At 41.3% G+C, this 20,094-nt stretch overlaps 1 long non-coding RNA gene across 2 annotated transcripts in view; it reads left to right on the top strand.

Moving 5' to 3' along the window:
• LOC103662786 overlaps positions 1-20,094 on the top strand; it is a 37,751-nt gene that overhangs the window by 12,172 nt on the left and 5,485 nt on the right. The window contains exon 3 of one of the 2 annotated variants that reach the window (XR_568572.1): positions 14,133-15,446. The exons of the other annotated variant lie outside the window; for it this stretch is intronic. This is a non-coding gene — a long non-coding RNA (uncharacterized LOC103662786). Of the gene's footprint in view, positions 1-14,132; positions 15,447-20,094 lie in introns of those variants that run through there. 2 annotated transcript variants of the gene reach the window in all.

Raw genomic sequence — 20,094 nt, 5'->3', positions numbered from 1 at the left:
CTTGGTGGTGATGAGCACTGGGTGTTGTATGTAGGTGACGAATCACTGAATTCTACTCCAGAAACCAATATTATACTATATGTTCACTAACAAAATTTATATTTAAAAAAAACAAAATAAAAAATAAAATAGACTCTAGAATTATGGTCCAGTTGGATAAAGATAGCTAGTCCTCATATAAAAAAGGAAAAAATGAAATAAACATAAATTCTCCCTTTTCTATCATTCCTTGATCCCAGACCAATCCTAAAGTGGGACCCAGAGAAGACTGAGTAAGGCCTCCAAATAAAGGCTGGGAATGGGTAGATGAGTGGAAACTTGGATTCCAAATTTTTTCTAGACTCAGAAGGAGCCCAGATATCCCAAAAACATCCTTTGAGTCTTTCCTGCTCAAAATCATAAAAGAAACAACAAAAATATAACAACAACATGCACCTTGAGCATAAGCTATGTACAGTTGCCTTACATGTAAATGCTTATTGAATCCTCCCAACCACTAACTGTAAGAGATGTTAAACCCTTATTTTACAGAAGACAAAATTAAGATTCAGGGAGGTTAAGTAACTTATCGAAGATTAAGTTCACACAGCTACTAAGTGGCAAAGGCAGGATTCGAACACAAGCTTTGGGACTTCAGAATATGCTTTGATTATAATGAGCATGCCCCCTTCTCATGGCTCCAGACAGGGGTCACTTGGATTGTTCCATTTGCCCCAAAATATATGCATGGAATCTCCTCCCTCGGGGTGGCCAGAGGTCCTTTAAGGTTTACATGTGCTCTGAGCATTTCGGGGAGGGCTCCTCTGAGGGCCCCTCATGATATGGTTTGAGGCAGAGCTGGTATTGCAAGCAGCCAGCCATTAGCTAGATGGTCAGGATGAAAGAGCCCTGGTTCTCTCACATGTGAAGACTGGAAGGTCAGCTGGAGACATCTTAGATTTAGCACATCTCTCAGGTCTTCAAACAGTGCCTCTCATAGCAGGCTTTCCCCCAGTCCAGGGGCACTAACCTGGAAGAAGACCCACTTTTTACAACTCTCTAGAATCAGGCCTCAGGCTTTATTTAAACAACAGATCCCTCTGATCCTGTGCCTTCCCTGCTGGTATGTGGTCTCCACCTATGTGTTCTTTATCCCTCAAGACTAAACCCTTGATGGGATTCGTCAATGGGAAGAGTTTAGGATCCCACCAGCTTAGACCAAAACCATTAGCAATTCTGCATATCTCCAACCTAGTGTACAGGGAGGGCTTAGTGTTTAGAAGCACAGCACTCTATTTCCCACCTCTGAATAGAAAGGGAAAAGCTTTCATTCCCAAGGAAAGGACAGCAGATGTTAGGAGGAAAGAAGAGAAAGAAACAAGGATTCATATTAAAAACATACCTATTGGTTATACTAACTCTCAGATACCCTGACAATAAACTGACGTAAGCAAGATGAGATTAAAACCCCGGAACCCAAAGTCTATACCCAAAGTACATCTTTGTACTCTCATTGCCCACCTGGCTGCTTCCATTATAGCACTCATTGCAGTGCATTATATGGGACCTATCTTCCCATTAGACTGCATAGAGGCTGGAGCAAAGTAGACTCTCAGGAACTGTTGTGGAGCAAATAAATAAATGAGAATTTACAAAATATTACAACAGAAGAGCAGCAAAATCTCACTTAATCTTCTGACCAACTGCATAGAGTCATTTCTTTCATTGCTGTGCTGCTCTTTGGCTGGAGTCCATGCCTTCCACATGAACATTTAATCATGCACCCATCCATCCACCCGTCCCTCCATCCATCCATCCATCCATCCATCCATCCATTCATATGGAATGAAGACCACATGCAAGTCACTGTGTTAAGCACTACAACACTAAGGGCAAGCAAAAAAATCCCATGCCGAAAACATAGCACAAGATCGCCCACTATATTTTTTCACAACGTTGAAAGAGAAAAGGAGAGCAAAATACAAGAAGTTAAATAATGGATAGTAGCTGCCAGATGGAGGACCAGAGACATGCTCAAGGGAGAAAGAAATGTCTTTCAAAGGTGCTTTGAAAAGAAGGGCACTGCCAACACACACACACACAAAATCCAAGAAAAGACACTCTAGAAAGCAGAGAGTTCTAAAATAGTCCCTTAGCAGTGAGAAAAACCAAGTCAGCCAACTCAATCCAATATTGCTGAGGACAAGGAAAAAGGGTGCCTGACTTGTCTCCATCCTCTCTGAGAAAGTCCAGCTGTTCTCTGGACAGCAGAACGCCTGCCCCAGGAGTGGAGTTGAGCCTTGCAGACTGATTAATAGAACATATACAGTTAGAGAATAAACACAGAGCTCAAGAATGTTCTGCTGTGTACTGCGTGGTCAGCAGAGCACCACAGCTCTTTTAATATAAAGCAATTATCTGTAGTTGCTGACCCATGTTCCTAAACTACACAAATGTTATGGCCTCTTCTCAGAGGGTTTCTGTCCTTCTTCTGGACACCTGATCTGCATTTCCTGACAGAACGTTTAATGATATTCCAAAATATTCTCCACAGAAGACAGAGACCTGAAGGACTATTGCTTTTATAACATTCCACTTCTTTTAAATGAGCTCGGGTTGATCCGTGCACCCACTGTATATACACTCCCATTCATCCAAACTGACCTCTCAAGTTTCAAGCAGAATTGTTCCCTCAAAGCTGAGCTTAACACCTGTTTTAAAAGGAATTAATGCCAACTGAAGGACACTGATCATCAAAGCATTGTTTGTACTAAAATTCTCATAGTAGGATTCTGAATTGGTAGAAAGAACAACAACAGTGAATGGGATGAAAGACTGAACATCTGAGGTATTTCAAAATGGTATCTAGGCGTAATGGTAATATGGTGTGGATTTTGATACTTAAGTCCTACTTAAGCCACCTGTCTGTGAAAGAGGTCCCTGAAAACTTCTCACAGAGAAAAGAAAGAAACACAGTGGCTACCTTTACCTTAAATGATTAACTCTTTCTAGATCAATCAAGACCCACTGTGAAAATCTACTAATAGTAAGACCTAGAATGTCCTAGAACAGTCGACCTATAACAATGGACTAAATGAATTTTTGTCCTCCTTCACTTACTTAACAGCTATGCCATTTAGGGTAGGTCACAAAACCTCCGTGGGAAAATTAGATTAGATTAGGATCCCTTGGGACACATTTGGGGCCCATCCAAGGATGTAAAAATAAGAAATTAAACCTAAAATCTAGATTTCTGACTTAGATTTAAAAATGGAAAAACTTAGACGTTCCCACATGGCACTAATCAGCTAAGGACATACTTTTGTAAGTTGGCCGTGCTTGCCACTACCCTCTATTGTCTCCACCTGCTGTTTTTCTCCTTTGTGTGACCTTCTTGGTCTGGGTGGTCAGCTGTATTTAAACCTCCTACCCCGTATTGCTAAACTCCGTTCCAGACATTTTAAAACTCCAGTAGGTTTTCTAAGCATAATATGTATGGCTCAATACGAATGTTTCCCAGTGACTCAGAAATGTAGTCGACAAACAGTTCAGTATTTATAGGGTAGAGACAAAGGCATTAGTGAAGCGAAGACTGCAAAATAATGCTGTCAGCCTGGAACTGCCCAAAGTACATTTGTTCAAGTTCATGACAATATTTACCTGAAGATTTCCCTTTCTTAAAGATTTTCCCTTAAAATTTTCAGGATGGGGGGAGGCATGTTTTGTTTGGCTACTACTCTAACAGTTATCATTCCTGAAATACTACTGAAGAGATGGTGGTGGCGGGGAGCTGACGATTTATGTGATTCTTTGGTATGAATTGGAAGCAGCCAGCTCTAGCTCAATGGCTTTAAAATAAAACAAAATACATGTATTGGATGTGAAGTGAGGGGTGTGGGGGAAGTTAGAGGGGGACAATGATCAGAGTCATAGGAAAAGGGTGCCTGAGTCACTGAGTACCTTGAGCCTGATGCCAAAAGTCAAACCAAAAGCCAAACTATTTTTGACTTGAAGGGCAGTGCCTTCCCTACCATTCCTCTCTTTCTCTTTATTTCTTCCATATTATATTTCTGTTGCAAGAACTATTGAGAAGTGTATCAGTCAGCATAAATTAGACTATCCTTTAGTAACAAATAGATCCCCTAATCTCAAGAGCTCAACACAATAAGGTTTATCTCCAAGTCAAGTCATAGTTTGATGCGGGTTGAGTAAGTCTCCTCTACAGCTCTTTTCTGAGGATGACTCAGGTAGCCGGGGTGCTTCTTTTTGTTACACCATCTAAAATAAAATGCTTCCAATATTGTGGAAGGGAGACAGCAGGAGGATCACACGAGATCTTCTTCAGAAGCAGGCTTTGAAGTGGACTATATCGTTTCTGCTCAAGTTCCGTTGACCAAACACAGTCATATGGCCCCAATAAAACTACAAGGGAGATCCAAGGAACAACTACATCTATGTCACAATTTGGATTTTAGCCAGTCTTGGGTATATAAACAAGGAAAATAGATAGAGGGGACTGATTGTGATGATGGGACCAGATATCAGATGGAATCAGAAGAGGACTATACGAAGGGAATAATCTTTCTCTTTGTATGGCATCAAATCTCTGGCATAGATGAGTCAGGACTACAGGGGAAAAGTATAGTTTTCTCTGCTCACTGGCGCTTCCAAACTTGGTTATAATGTGATAGTTGAGAGAACCAGCCTCAGGGAACCTGTTCTAAATAAGGATAGCCTAATCCCTGTTCAGATACAGAAGCTGACTTTCCTGAGGCCCATCTAGTACTGGGTCATAGACCTAAACTGTGAGACCACTTATTCTGTGAATTGCCTTATCACCAGCTTGGCTTCAATATGGAAAAACATAGAGCAACATATATTCATCACCATTTGTCTGGAGCTACATGTAGGAAACTTCAGAGCAGAGTTTGCCAAAGACACTAGTCAAGCACTGTTGAGATTCCCAAATCCCACATTGTCTCCATGGAACTGAAATTCACAAATTAACCAGTAATTTTTTAAATGAAGAGTTACTGTTTAAATTAAAATACAAACCCCCCTTTTATTTATTGAAAGCCATTAAAAATAAACCTAAAAAGACAAGCTACAAACTGGGAGATATACATTTTTAAAAAGTCAAACAATCCAATAGAAAATGGACAAAAGCCCTAAACAGACATATCACTAGGAAAGAAGCGCAGATGACCGTAAGTATGTAAAAGACATTGACTTCATTCATAATCAGGGAATGCAAATTTAAACCACAAGAAGGTACTTTTATAGCCATCAGATTGGCAAAATCATCAAGTCTTCACACTCTGACAAGGATTAGTACACATTGTTAGAGACAGTGTAAATTGATAAGCCCACTTTGGAAAATATTTTGGCATCATTTAGAAAACTTGAGGATGTATATCCCCTTTAATTAGGCACTTACTAATTCCTAGGTATATTTCCTAAAGTTATTCCTGTACATGAGCTATGTATAAGAATATTCAGAGCAGCATAAGCACTCCAAATAGAAAAATGCTAGACACAAACTAAATGTCCACTGAGAAGAAAATGAACAAACTAATTGTGATATATTCATGAAATATACAACTATTGTATTAATACAACATAGTAGTGAAAATGAATAAACTACAGGTATCAATGTGGATAAATCTCTGGACATGATGTTGATCAGAAAAAGCAAATTCCAGAGGAGTATTACATATATAAAGCTCAAAAAACATGCAAAACAAAATAATATGTGTTCATAAGTTAAAAATGCCAGGGAAAAGCAAAAGAATCTTAAACACAAAAACCAGAAGACTCTGACAAAGAGCAGGAGTAAGGAGGGATTGTAATCAGAAAATGGCTTGCTTATAAGAAGTTTCAGATTTGTTGTTGATTTCTCTTTCTTTATAACAGATTGTGTGTACACAAGTGTTTTATTAGTCCCCTTTAAACTGCACATATACAATATCTATACTCGCTTATATACATGATACACTTCAAAATACATATTTTTTTCCTATGCTACTGTGGCATAGTCTGTTATTTATTTATCTGATATCCATTCTCCCTTCTCTCCTTGCTAAAAGCACTGCTGCTTTGTTTAGCATACCTTCCCCCCCAAACAGATCACCTTTAATCAAAAGTGTTTCTTACTTTCCCAGCTTCCCTTGCGGATGGGGGTGGCCATGTCATGAGTATTAAGTTATGCAAGGAGTCTGCTGAGGGTCTTCTGGGAAAGATTTTATTTTATTAGTCATTAGTATTTATTATTTGCACTGCCCTTTCTCCTTGTTTTGGACATCCATGCCTAATAAACCACCCCAACTAAGTGGTAAAAAACAACAGCCACTTAATTTTGCTCAGAAATGAATTCTGTGGGTCAAGAATTTGTACGGGGCATGGTGTGGATGGCTTATCTTTCTTTCATGAAGTCTGGGTCCTTATCTGGGGATATTTCAAAGGACCTGGGGGCTAGAATCATTTGGAAGTTCTTCACTTCCATGTCTGCCTCCTGGGCTATGATGGCTCAAAAACTGCACTCAGTTGCGACTGTTGACCAAAGACCTACACTGAGTTTTCCATAAAGCTTGGGCATCTCACAGCATGGTATCAGGAAAGGGAGAATCCCAAGAGGGAGAGTCCCAAGAAGAACATCAAGAGAGTAAGTGTTCTAGAGAATTAGGCAAAAGCTGTACAACATCTTACAATCTAGCCTCAGAAGTCACACATACCACTTCTACCATGCTCTGTTGGTTGAATCAGTCACAAACCCACTCAGAGTCAAGGGGAGGGAGCATAAACCCCACTTCTCAACAGGGGATGTGTCAAGGAATTTGTATATATTTTAAAACCATTATCCTCATCAACTTTCTCTTTCGAATAGAGGACCTGATGCCTGGAATGGCAGCAGCCATCTTGCAACCATAAGGGAAAAGCCAGGAGAAGGAAAAGTTCTTGATATCTTGAGCTAACAGACCAATCAGAAAGCTGTTACCTCCAGACTTTTGCTGGTGTGAGAAAAATTAACTCCCATTTGTTTAAGCCAGTTTTAGATTCTAATGCTACTTGCAGGCAAAAGTATTTCTAACCAATGTACTGCCTCTCCCAGAGATAGACTCAGAATGGTATAAATAGATCTGGATTTGGAGTAAGCATGGATATAGAGTCTAAGAAAACTACATGGAAATGTTTGGGTCTTCCGTTATTACTTCTGAGTTTTCATTAGCTCCAGTTAAGCCTCAGAGAATTTCAGAGTAAGGCATATTTGTAACTAGTTGACATAAATTTTGTATATAAAACTGACATGAAAAAATGCATTATCCTCAAAAAATGGTGGAACACTTAATGATTGCAAAGCATTTTATGGTCCTCAGCCAGACAATTGGAATGGGTGATTTACACTCTTATTCCCATTCAGGGTCAACCCCCAACAGTGTAGGAAATGAAGACATTTGTCTCTTCTAGAAATTATACCCATAGAAAACAAAGCGTGGAAGAGGCATCAGGGATTCTGGAAGAATGAAAAACCAAACAAAACGTCATGTACTCCTCCAAATGGAAAGTAAAAACTCAAAGGCAATAGGTACCTATTTCTCCCTACGATGGAACCCATCTCTGCCCTGCTGTCTAGATAAGGGAACAGGGGTAGAGCCCCACATACACTTAGTCCACTCTAAAAATTGTGTCCCGAGCTTGCCAACTGGAGCTTGCTGCAGCCTCTATTTGACATGTGGGGCAGAGCGCATTGCCTCTTCAACACATGCTCCTTTTATGTGGGAGTGAAGTTCAGGAAGGTAAATTAGCCCATCTTTCAGAGAATAGTTACCCCCTGGTCCATTCCCAGCACTGGATTCTGAGTCTGAGAGGACTCACTTTAGAAGTTGCTCTCGAGTTAATAAAGCTCCAACATATGCCATTTGCCTCGGAAATACACAGAATGCTTTGAGCTTGGTGGTCACAGCAATAGAAAATGCAGGAATTTTTCTCAGAGAAGCTTCTGCTTCCCATCAGATACTGTGATTCATTATCTCCATGGACATGTTAGCGTGTGCTCAGACCTCACATCGCAGGATCCTGCGGGGGGCGGGGGAGTTTCCCACATTGACTCAGCGAGGGCCGGTTTTCAGGTTGTGCTAGGTCCACAGTAGGCCATGGCCCTGAGCACATGGATTATCCCAGCAGCCTTCCCTCTGAGCATGCAGCACAACAGGCATCCTGCACGTGGGAGACCTCCAGCACTGCTCCAAAGGGGATCCCCTCCTTCCCAGATCTCCAAGAGAAGCCTCTCCATCTTAACATTCCTTACCAGCCCAAAGGCTATCAGCTGGGATCTTGGCATTCCGTGAACTCACTGCAGGCTCTTGAAAGACTTCCAAAGTCCTCAGCTCAGGCTCCTAAACCCCCTCCTCTACCCAACAATGTTTTGCAATACCCTGGGCTCTATGAACCCTAGGGCTGGTGTCATGAGCATTCCAACAAAACAGAATAACCTCAATATAAGGCAGAGTCTTGTTTTTGAAAGTAAATAGAGGAACACAATTGCAGTTTTTCTAAAGCTTCCAGTTTTCTCAAATTTTCCATTTGGATGGTATGTGTTAAGCCCATCCTTAGTGACCCCAGCTAGTCATTATCATTACTAACAACAAAATAGAGCAGATGTTTATTTGGATAATGGTGCTGACTCAGTAGTCTAGAGGGAACACTCTTACAGAGGAAGGAGCTGCAGTCAACTCCGCATGTGACCAGCTGCTGGCCCTGAATGGGGTTCACTGAAGAAACTCTATGAGCTCCATGTCAAGGTGATGGGGGGTGTGTGTGTGTGTGTGTGTGTGTGTGTGTGTGTATACAAGTAAACACTTGTAATTTATCCCCTTGGAAGAAATGGAACCCATTATTTTGTGAGGCATTCTGTTTTGCTGCTTTTCTAGCAATATATAAACCTGTCTTATTCTAGGAAAGTCAAAGTATCTTGCAGACATTACTTCGGGTCTGCATGGGGAGGAATTATTGTTTCCAGAGTCAGCGTCCTGCTGCAATCCCTAAAAGAGCTCTTGAATGCTAACCAAAACAATCCCACCACTTCAAAGCTCACAGATGCTTATATTAGACTTGAAGGTGAAAGTTCAAGGAAGGAGGTTTCTTCATTTCTAATTCCTGACATCTGGTCTGAATCTGACTCCAGCGAGAAGCAGGCTGGCAGGTGACAGCTTAGAGTATGGCTGGGCTTTACAAATGCCACCCAATCCTCTTCTGTGTAATTGGTACTTGAATTTGCATAGATTTGCATAAATTATGCACCATCAGAATTCTTTTGGTGCCCATTTAGGATCAAAATAAATCTGCTATTTTTAAAGTATCAATCCTAGGTGGCTTTTTTTTTTTTTTTTTAATACTTGTGTGCCTATGCACTCTCTCAGATTTTATCAGTCATGGCTCTAGTAGGGTCTCCCAATGGTAACTGCCCTGCCGATGGCAAACATTCATTTAATAAGTATGCGTTGACGAAATGAATGAAGCCAAGATCTTGACTATCAGTCCTAGCTGTTGATCCTGAGTCAACACCTGAAAGCTTTCTTGGGCTGAAGGGCACCTGAGAGCTTGGCCATATGTAGGATCAGACCAAAGGTAGAGACTGCCCAGCAACTGGCTGCAGACAGGATGGTGACTCCTTTGATACCCCCAGCATGACTGATGCCTACAGGCCAGTGGCTTGAGGCTACTGGGGCCTCCCTTCCAATGTGCTAGAATACTTTGAGCACACTCATCTGTTTGCATGCCTGTCTCTTTCTTTAGGGCAGGGATGGAAGAGAATAAGAGTAATAAGTGAGACAAAGGCAAGGCTGGAATTTGCCCACTGAGATACAAGCCCCCACCTGAAGTTCTTAGAGGATCCTGCTGACAGTACTTTACGCTGAGACTCTCTGCTCTTATCTCTGACATCATTGCTTTCTTCTCAGCTCTCTGAAGGTTTCTGGAGAAGAAGAGAGTAAATCTCCTCCAAACCACCCTCCAACACTAAATGAGACTTTTTTGTGCTATAAAGGAGCTTTCTCTTTCTCCTAATCCAGTGTTGGGATCTCTAAGGAATCCTGAGCTTGGAGTTCACACAGCCCTGTGGTTCTCTCCTTGTATGTACATCAGCACCCCTTGGGAAAGGTGAGCTCTACCCTCAGAGAGTTAGATTAAATAGGCCTGGAGTGGATCCTGGGAATCCAAGTCTAGGTCTTTAAAAAGCACTACCAGGTGACAGTGTAGGACAGTAGCGTTGGAAACCCCAAACAACTCAGTCAGTTTGCCCATGAAGGAAATGTAGTTTAGAGGGATGTGATTTCACAGAAAGCCAACCCCTGGAACCAGAGCTCTCTCTTGTTTAAAAAGAGATTAGCCCAGAGTTGTGATTGGAAGAAATGTGAGTGTCTTTAAGGCAGCAGCGTCTGGGGTGAGGTAAAGAGTGGGATCTTTTTGAGTGCAAGGGCACGGCCTTACTAAATTTCGCTTCTACAGAATCTGAAACTAGGTGCTTCCAGAAGTCTGTTAAAGAAATGAATCCATGTACTAATGTAGGGCCCCGCTCAACAACCACTCCCCACTGCTCCAACCTGATCCTGGCTTTTCAGCTCAGGTTTTTGGTAAGGCACAGAGGTGGTGTCTGGGAGGAAGACATGGGTGCTCCTTAACCTACTTTTCCAGGAATCTGAAGAATTCTTCAGATACTTTACCAGAGGTCACGGGACCTGAGTCCAAAAGCCATCAGGGATTGACCTGCAGCCCAACAGCAGTTTAAATAGCAGTCTGGCCCCCCTTGAGGCACCTTCTGGGATCCCTTAGTCATATTTTGTTTTGCAGCAAAAGAGTATTAGAAACCTAATCTAAGACTCTTGGAAGTTCTCAAAGTTCAAGAAATCAGTAGAATGCAAACCTGCAATGGTCTAGAGAGTCCTACTCATTGTTCTTAATTCTCTTTGTTCCCAAGACTTAGCTCTACACCAAAAATACAGTTCTGAAGTCTATTCTGACTGGCAAGTTGAACTCCATAGAAAGGTAACCAGGAAGTCTGGGCTACATCATGCCTCAGCACTCAGTGCCCACGCAAGGACAAATGATACACGGGCTATATTCACACCGCGTGGTTTCCTTTACATGATGCAACACCTGGGCTTTTGTGTGCTTCCCAACCCACCTCCCCCCAAATACATATTGAGCACCTATTTTACATATGATGATATGCATAAGGTGTCTCATCTCATCCTCACAGAGATCTCCTAAGGCGGGTGTCACCTTCCTTTACAGATGAAGAAATTTCCCCAGGTCACTCAGTTAGAAAGCGCTGTCAGGATTTGAACTCTTATCTGTCCAGTTTCAAAGGATCTGCTCTTTCCACTAAGAGCCTCCCCAAAACAGCAAAAGGAGAGCTGAGCCGCTATTCCCTGCTCTACAGCAACTGGTGTTTGAACAGTACAAGCAGAAGCTCATATACCCATGGGGGAAGCAGAGTGCCTTTCCCTGACTTCAGAGAGCTTTCCTGGGCTGCCCTGGGGCTAGAGGAAGCTCTGCCAGGCAGCTTTAAATACACAAATTTCCAGGAAGAAAGTTCCTTCGTGAAAACCTGCTGTTTTGAATTTCCAACAGCTACGGCTTTGCCTAACTTCCTACAGCATATGCATTTAAAGAATTCTTTGCAGGGTGTGGGTGCTGGGAGCAGGCCTCCCTCCTCAAGATGGCTCAGTCTGATCATTTTGTTTTTGTTTTTAGTCTTTTGTTGGTTGTTTTACTGATTCCGAGGGATGCAAAAGCACAGTGAGACATTTAGTTGTCTTCCAAATAAAGGTCTTGCTACAGAGTTAAAACATTTGCACTGTAATTGTGTGTCTTCAGTGTCAGAAAGGGAGTCATTTAACTTTTCATGGAGATATTTCTACATTTAACAGCAGGCCCTGATGCCAACAGAAGCCACGAATGATTTGTTTTCTCCCGATTTGCTTCTTAGCAATTCAAAGTTTTAGATACCAGCAGAGAGCTTTGAGTGGGAGAAGACATGCTCCACAAGTGTGTTGAATGAATAAGTGAATACAAGTCAGACGGTCTAATGTTGAGAACTCAGACGTTCCTGGGAAGACACAGGCCCATCAAAGCCCATCACACTGCTGCACTGAGCACTTTACACACACAAGCTCTGTGACTCTTCACCACGATCCTATAAGGTAATAGAATTCTTGTGAAAAATGAGGAAGCTGATGCCAAAGGGGCATAAGCAACTTACCCCCATTCTCAGAGCTATCCTGAACCTACATGGAGTCATTCCTACTCTGCCCATCCCTCGTTTCCACCCCAGGCAGGGAGTCACTGAGCCCATTAGGAATGGGATTTTGCTTTTTGGCTCCCTGTCAGATCAACTGCATCACAGTCCCAGCAAGAGGTTCTCAGAGAAAAGTGCGATAACCTCAGAGCAGTCCAGAGTCTGGCTGACTCTGGGGTCATTTCTGAGCAATGCTCTCAGCATTTTACTGACTTAGCTTCTCCCCAAGAGAGTAATAGACCAGAGAAGCCAAGGGCTTTTTGATTTACCCTAAATTCAACTGAAGGACAACTATGTGCTCATCAGCTCCCAGCATCTTAAGACTTCCTGTTTTCTTTGTTTTTCACATCTGCTGGCCCCCTGCTTCAGATTAAGTTTATATTCATGGAAGAATTAGAGGTGAGACCACAACAGTGTTCTTTTTCTTCACAATCTAAAGCAATTCCTAAATAAATCTCTTCCTTTTGAGCTGGGGGTTTAAGCTCATCCATGGAGTACGGAAGTCCCCCAAAATATCATAAGCCATCTTTAAAATAAAAAAAAACACTGGGGCGTCAGGGTGGCTCAGTTAGTTCAGTGTCTGACTCTTGATCTCAGCTCAGGTCTTGATCTCAGGGTCATGAGTTCAAGCCCCATGTTGGGCTCCACACTGGGCATGGAGCCTACTTTAAAAAAAAAAAAAAATCACAACCAGAATGTCTCGTCCCCCACAAGCAATCACTAACCCCTGTGCTTTTCACCACCTTCCGTACTCTGTTCATCTCCAAAGAAAAATGATTCACTTGTTAGTGTGCTCTGAGACCCAATCTGAGGTGAAGTAAGATGGTTTAGTACCTCCTTTTCTTATGTGCCTAAGAGCTGTTTTTATAATTAAATTTAAATGTTTACTTATAGGGGCGCCTGGGTGGCACAGCGGTTAAGCGTCTGCCTTCGGCTCAGGGCGTGATCCCGGCGTTACGGGATCGAGCCCCACATCAGGCTCCTCCGCTATGAGCCTGCTTCTTCCTCTCCCACTCCCCCTGCTTGTGTTCCCTCTCTCGCTGGCTGTCTCTGTCTCTGTCAAATAAATAAATAAAATCTTTAAAAAAAAATAAATTAAATAAATGTTTACTTATAAACAAGAGATTAAAAAATTATAAGCTAAAATGAAATGTGATGTGAAATGGTTCTTGGTGATATTCCTTGTAGGAACCCTAATCTCAAATTTCCTGGAATCCATCCTTTGCTGTACTCTTTCTGGTCTTTTTGTGCCAAAATAGGCACTTTTCCTAGACCAAAAAAACTCTTCTCAGCCCTGATAGTAGGAATCACTGCAGTAAAACACAAAGCTATGTTGAATATCAATATTAGCATCAGAATTTACAGAGCATTAAAAAAAAAAAACCCTACCTATATGCCTGTACTTTTTATCAAAACTCTTTTAGAATCTCTTTCTTGACTGCAGTCTGTTCATTTAAAAATGAGGGAGGTGAACTAAGTGGTATCCAAGCTTCTTTCTAATTTTGATGACATCGATCTATAAATACATAGAGTACTTCTCCAAAAGCTCTAAGTAGAGTTAGAATTAATTTTTCTAGTGATTTAGAATGAATATTTTCATTACACCAACATAATGGTAATAGAGTTGGTATTTCAATTTGCTACAACATCAAGCCAGGTTTATTGAAATGAATGTATAACTTCTTTCTTTTTCTATAAATATATCCATTTGCCCAAAAAGTCAAATACTCAAATGAAAATTGTTTTATCAATACAAGCCTTGCCATTGAAATGACTCCTTCTGTGTGTGATGACTTCAGAAAGGTGACCGATGGAGGACCAGTTTACAAAGAGCCACGTACGTTCTCCTCTCTTTCAGCTGAAGCCAAGACATCTCTGACCAGTGGAGAGTGTGACTTGGGTGTTGATTGAGCAGCGAATGAGTTCAGAATGGACACTCTCCCACTTCACGTCAACGGGCTCTTTGGCTTAACTCCAAACTGCATATAAAAAGCCTAAATCACACAGTACCACTGAGTTTCTATTGACAAGAAAATCTCCAGCCTGCTTTCTGGGTCACCGAGGATGCAACTGCAAAGATGCTACTACATCCCTTAAAACCTTATTCCAAACGTTATTTTGACATCACACAGTATGCGCATCAGAATCCCACAGCTTATAACGCAATTATGCACTTACTTCCAGCAAAGCAAGGAGGACGAGGAGTCCACAGACCTCGTTGAAACTGAAAGTTCTTACAAATTGGCTTGCTTTATCGATGGAAGACAGTGTTTTCTTCTCCAATACATGCATTTGTTTAATGAAGACTGTGTTCACTTGTGTATTGGGTCGGTGCAGTCACTGACACCAGGACAGGGCTGTGAGCCCACCAGAAGCTTAGCAAGTGAATGCCAGTCGATAGTGACAAAAACTCTCTCCCTGTCCAAACTTCAGACAGACGTCTCTGAGCCCTCTTTTCACCTAGGCTTTGTTCTCGGGACTTCTCTTTAGCCTACCTTGTCCAGTTTTAGCAAGACTCTAAGTCAATTTATCTAATCAAATCCCTCCCTTTTGACACCTGATCACCCTGACCTGCTTTCAGCAAGAAGCCCCTTCCCTTGACCTCTCCTCTTAGTAACTTTCCACCCACTGACACACCCCCTCCCCCAAGTCTGCTCATAGGCTATAAATCCCCAGCATTTTTGCTGCATTCCGAGTTGAGCCCAACCTCTCTCTTCTATTGCGATAGTCTTGACATCCATGACAACAGTCCTGAAGAGTCTTCCTTACCATGTTAACAAGTGTCAGAATAATGTTTTCCTTAAAGATAGGCTGTGTTATTTGTATGCTGTAAAACAAAGCATTACAATCGTCTCCAAGTTCTATAGTTTAGTCTCAGTCACAGGTATTAAAATATGATATACTGTCTGAGGCCCAAAGGCTCCAAAGCCCTTGTTGCAGATGCACTTAATCCTTTCTCCTCCTCTCCTCTTTCCCCCAACTCTCCGGAAAAAGAAAAGCTGTGCCTTACTTAAAACTGCTTTCAGCATGAGAAATTCCAGAAGAGTGTAGCTGGACACATGGGGAGAGACACAGCCGCTCCACTCTGGACCATAAAATGGCAAGTGGGGGTTCCTTTGCCGAGAGGGGGCCCTGCTGCACCAAGTGGCAGGCAGTGTTGGTGAATGGGTGGGTGCCAGGGAAGTACCACCAGATGCCAGGATAAGGTTTTATGGGTCATTGGAACAAGAAAAAGGCTAACAGCATCTTTGTTAGAAGCAGAGAATAGAAGAAAGCCTGAGAGAGGATAAAGAGAAAAAGATAACAGTTATGGGGTGGGGGGGAGCTGGAAGAGTAAGGAGGGGAAGTGGGAGGTTTGAGTGTCAGGGTCATTTCTGGCAGAACTCAAACAAATGCTTACACGAACCCACGCAAATCTGATGATGCTGTTGTTCCCCATCCTTTCCTAAAGCCAACAGGATGCTCTCCAAGTTTATGAAAGAGGGAACCTAAAGGTAGTGATTTGCTTCTTCACCAGTTCATACACATACAAATCAGCCCGAGTTAGTTATTCTGGCTTATTTTATGGTCTGTTTCTCAGGCATCTGAGGATCACTGCTGGTAGGATATTGGGTGATTTGTTGCAGAATATTATTCCACTTTTCTCTGCTGTTAGACCACACATTTGGCAGTGGATATGATCCACGAAACAAAGGCAGCTTTCCCCTATCTACACATGAACAGAAAGCTTCTTCCACGACAGTTTCCCAGAGCTCCACGAACCCTCCTGCCATCTTTGTATCTACTTACTTGGCTTAAAATGCCATTGGAAGTTGTCTTTGGCTTCCTTAATGCTCTGAACATGTGATTTCTGAAGAAATTAAGGGTGGGTATTGTAGACTCTGATGAAGACACATGTCGGGAGAAGTGAGAATATAAGCAGATCAATGTCATTCAGTCAGTGCCTTCTTTCCACTGTTCTCTGACAGGATCTAGTCATCAGAGCAATGAGGGTCACAGTATGGCCATTCCCGAGCATGGAAGCCCAGTGGGCTGGCTGTTCCTTGTTGGTATCTGTAGACCCACTCTCCACTCTGTCCCATTCTGTTCCCTGGGAGGCTGCTGTCTGTGGGTCACATCATTCCAACTCAGTTGCCCTCTGGTTTCCATTAGGTTTGGCCAATGACAGGCATTAGCAAGAGATCACAGGGTGAGAAGAGGGAGCACTTCTAGAAGTGAACTTCTTCGCACTCCAATCCAGCCTCCCTCCTACCTTCTCCCAAGCTCAGATGTGCAGTGACTGCAATCTTTGGCATAAGGCCACTGATTCTTTCTGGTGGGACATCTCTCCAGAGAACTCCAGCTCATGGCACTTTCTGGTAACCTCTCCCTACCCTCCTTCAGACCATGAAGGGAATGGCACCACTTCCTGGGGCACCAGTCCTTGTCACCATCCCTTGGAGTTTGACTTAACCTAACCCACACATTTTTTAAAGTATCCTCTTTAGAAGATCTTTTGTGTGAGCCATCTGTTTCCTACTGGAACCTTTACCACTATGCACCTCTTCTTTCACAGTCAGGATTTTATACCTATCTCAATTTTCCAAAGCATAGCTCCAATCTAAACTATTTATTTCACATTAAGAGAATTTTAGATTACATTAGAAAGAAGTGATTATAGGCTCCACTTTCAGAATGGCCATGCCAGGAACCCCAAGGATCCGTTCCCCAGTGAAACAATTATAACTGATGAAAATTATTTTTTAAGAAAACATTTAAAGTCTCTAGAAATTGTCCTAGGGGAATATAGAAAATGAAGAAATGTTTATTCAAGAAAGGCTACTAAATCTTGGTGAGAACAGCAAGTCTGTGGCTCTTGAGCCATGACGTCTAGCTCAGCTTGAGGGAAACTCTACTCATAATGGGTCTGCCCAAAAGGTGAGGCCCCCGTCTCCCCCAACCTCCTAGTTAAGGACTATAGTATCTCACTGGAAGGGACAGGGCACCAGCAGTTTTCATCCCCTCCAACCTCAAGTTGGAAAGGCTAAATTCCTGGTGAATGTGGCTAAGAAGTAGACATTTCCCATCCCCTATTCAGTCCCCACTCACAGGGCAGAAGCCTTAAAACAGATGTGGTAGACCAAGAATATGAGGGACCCAGTTATCATTCCCTCCAGCTCACTCCAGGTTCCACATCAGGAGAAGCAAGCTAAAGATCAGAGGCTACCATGCCCTGCCAACACCCAAAGCAGTAGCTCTGAGATTTTACTTGGGGGGGGGGGAAGCAATCTATAAGAGCAGTAGGCTCCAAAGCGTTCCCCAAAAGAGCTGACTTTATTGTAAACAAAGTGTGGGGAAATGAAAGCCGAAAGGTGCTCTCAAATATAATGGGCATTTTGGTGGTAAATAATTAAAAGGAGATCCTACTTTAAAAAAAAAAAACAAAAAACAAAAAACACCCCCCCCAAAAAAAATGTTTTTTAAAGCTAAACTGTAGGTAGGATCGTTAATCAGAAAAAAAACCAAAAAAAAAAAAAACAAAAAAACAAGGAACTAGATAGACAAGATGAGCAATCTAGGGGTCAGAACAAACCTCAAAGACCAGCCTCAAAAACTTCTCCCACCTGAATTTAATTGGACCAGACTGTGGAGCAAGTTATACACCAGGCATTGTCAAAAACAATAGTGAAACTGTTAAATTACTATATTGTACACCAGAAACTAATATAACAGTGTACGTTAACTAACTGGAACTAAATAAAAACGTAAAGTAATAAAAGCAAAACAATTAAGAAATCAGCTGGCAGTTGGTGAAGCTTAACAACTTAGTGTGATATCGAAGAAGGGAGAGAGCTTAACAGAGAGCTCAGAAAGTCAAAAGTAACATGGTAGACGTAAATCCAATAATCCTCCTCCTCCTCCTAATCATCATCATCCTCATCATCATCCTCCTCATCATCATCCTCATCATCATCATCCTCATCATCATCATCCTCATCACCATCATCCTCATCCTCATCACCATCATCCTCATCACCATCATCATCATCATCCTCATCCTCATCACCATCATCCTCATCACCATCATTTTCACCATCATCCTCATCACCATCATCCTCATCACCATCATCATCATCATCCTCATCCTCATCACCATCATCCTCATCACCATCATCATCATCATCCTCATCCTCATCACCATCATCCTCATCACCATCATCATCACCATCATCATCCTCATCATCATCATCCTCATCAACGTGAATGGACTAAATGGCCAAATCAAAAGGCAGAGACTGTCAAACTGGATTTTTTTGAAAAAATCCAACTATATGCTGTCTATAGGAGACACATTTCAGATTGAAAGATACAATTCGGTTGAACATAAAAAGGTAGAAAAACATATCATACAGAAGCAACCATAAGAAAGCTGGAGTGGCATACTAACATCAGACAAAATGGACTTTAAAACAAAAAAAAGTAACTAGAGATAATGAAGGACATCTTATAATGATTAAAATGTCAATCCCTCAGGAAGATATAACATTTATAAACATACATACACCTAACAACAGAAACTCCAAAAATACATGAAACAAAAACTGACAGAATTGAAGGGAGAAACTGACAGTTCTACAATAATATTTGGAGACTTGACTACTCTACTTTCAATAATGAAGAGAACAATTCTTCTTTAAGACCCTAGAAAAAGAAGAGCAAACTAAACCAGAGGCAAGTAGAAGAAAGAAAACAGCAAGAATTAGAGAAGAAACTAATGAAATAGAGAATAGGAAAATGGAGAAAATCAGTATAATCAAAAGTTGATTCTCTGAGAATAAGAAAACTGACAAATTTTTAGCTAGATTGACCGAACAAAAGGGAGAGAAAACTCAAATTTCCAAAATTAGGAATGAAAGTGGGGACCTTTCTACTGACCTTATAGAAATAAGTAAGATTACAAGGGAATATTATGCACAACTACATGCCAACAAATTTGTTTAAATGAAATGAACAAATTCCTATAAAGACTACCAAAACTAACCCAAAAAGAAATATTACCTGAACAGATCTATAAAAAGTAAAGAGATTGAATTACTAGGCCCAATGACATCACTGGAAACTCTCCCAAAAATTGAAATAAAGATTAATAGTGTTCTTTTACCACTTTTCCAAAAAGTGGAAGAGAGAGGAATACTTTCTAACTCATTCTATAAGGCCAAAATTATCCTGATATCAAAACCAAAAAGATATCACAGGAAGGAAAACTACAGGTCATTATTTCTTGTGAATATGGATACAAAATCTTCATCAAATTACTAGCAAACCAAATCCAGCAACATGCAAAAGTATTGTACACTCTGACCAATTGAAATTTATCCTAGGAATGCAAAGTTGGTTTAAGTTTTGAAAATCAATTAATGTAATACACGAAATAAATAGGATTAACACCATGTGATTATCCCAATAAACACGGAAAAAGTATTTAACAAAATCTAATATCCTTTGACATAAAAAACACTGAACAAACTGAAAATAAAGCAAATTTCCTCAGTCTACTAAACAGTACTTATATAAAATCCATAGCTAACATCATATCTCATGGTGAAGGACTGAATGTTTTTCTCCTAAAATCAGGAACAAAAAAAATGACCACTGTTGCCACTCTTATTCAACACTGTGCTGGAAGTCCTAATCAAAGCAATTAGGCAAGAAAATGAAATAAGAGGCACCTAGATTTAAAAAGAAAAAGTAAGGCTATCTAGTGGCAGATAACAAGGTCTTGTACATAGAAAATACTAAGGAATCTAATAAAAATAAATAAATAAAACTAATAACTGAGT

This window comes from Ursus maritimus, unplaced genomic scaffold (assembly GCF_017311325.1).
Source record: "Ursus maritimus isolate PB19 unplaced genomic scaffold, ASM1731132v1 scaffold_1, whole genome shotgun sequence".
NCBI classification, from domain to species: Eukaryota; Metazoa; Chordata; class Mammalia; order Carnivora; family Ursidae; genus Ursus; species Ursus maritimus.
This window is presented reverse-complemented; position numbering and strand designations above follow the sequence as displayed.